A 917-nucleotide genomic window follows, 5' to 3' on the forward strand; every position below is an offset into this window, starting at 1 on the left:
AGCACATGTGGAAAAGAAGAAAGGAAGAAAAAGATAGAGATAAAAAAAAGAGAAAAAAGAAAACAAGAAGGGATTAAAAAATAGAGAAGAGAAGGTGGGGAGAGCAAGGAGATGATAAGAAGAATGAATAGAAAAATAATAAAGAAATGAAAAAAGAGGGGGAACAAAGGAAAAAAAAACACAGAACTGCAAAATAAGGAGGAACACGTAAAGAAAAACGAAAAAAAAAACTAAATGGCAATAAAGATTTAAGAGAAAAAAAATGCAATGAAGAGGAGGAAAAGAAGAAAGAAAGAAAGAAATATCTAGAAGAAAATATTGAAAGAGAATGCAGAGAAAATAGAGAAAGAAAAATGGGAAGGATAACAAAGAACGAGATAAATGAGAGAGGACACATGTAGAGAAGGAAACACAATGCAGGAAAGAAGAGATAATACATGAAAAGAACAGATACCAGAATACATATATACGAAATAAAGAGGGTATCTGTTTATCTATTTATTACTACTAATGAGCCACATCTGGAAAAAAAATAAAAGTGTGTGTTTTCGCCCGGGATCGAACCGGGGACCTTGCGCGTGTGAGGCGCACGTGATAACCACTACACTACGAAAACGATGTGAGATTGGGACAAAAGAAAAAATAACGAGGAAAATAAAAGAAAATTGGCTAAGAAAACGTGAAACTATGGAAATAAATAAAAATAGAGAGAGAGAGAGAGAGAGAGAGAGAGAGAGAGAGAGAGAGAGAGAGAGAGAGAGAGAGAGAGAGAGGATTCCCAGAGCTCGTTAACAAGGGAGGGGGATGATGATGGACGTGACCCAATCATTCCTCGCTTTAAGAACTCTCAACTTAATTTTACGTACTAACACTTTCCTTTCCTACGTATAGACGATAAAATATTAAGCGTTGGTTCC

At 35.4% G+C, this 917-nt stretch overlaps 1 non-coding gene across 1 annotated transcript; it reads right to left on the bottom strand.

Moving 5' to 3' along the window:
* Positions 1-543: 543 nt before the first annotated feature.
* On the bottom strand, positions 544-616 carry Trnav-cac (transfer RNA valine (anticodon CAC)). Its single transcript has one exon. It is a non-coding gene; the product is annotated as a tRNA-Val (tRNA).
* Between the last annotated feature and the right edge of the window lie 301 nt (positions 617-917).

The sequence above is a fragment of the Scylla paramamosain genome, chromosome 6 (assembly GCF_035594125.1).
Source record: "Scylla paramamosain isolate STU-SP2022 chromosome 6, ASM3559412v1, whole genome shotgun sequence".
Taxonomy (NCBI): domain Eukaryota; kingdom Metazoa; phylum Arthropoda; class Malacostraca; order Decapoda; family Portunidae; genus Scylla; species Scylla paramamosain.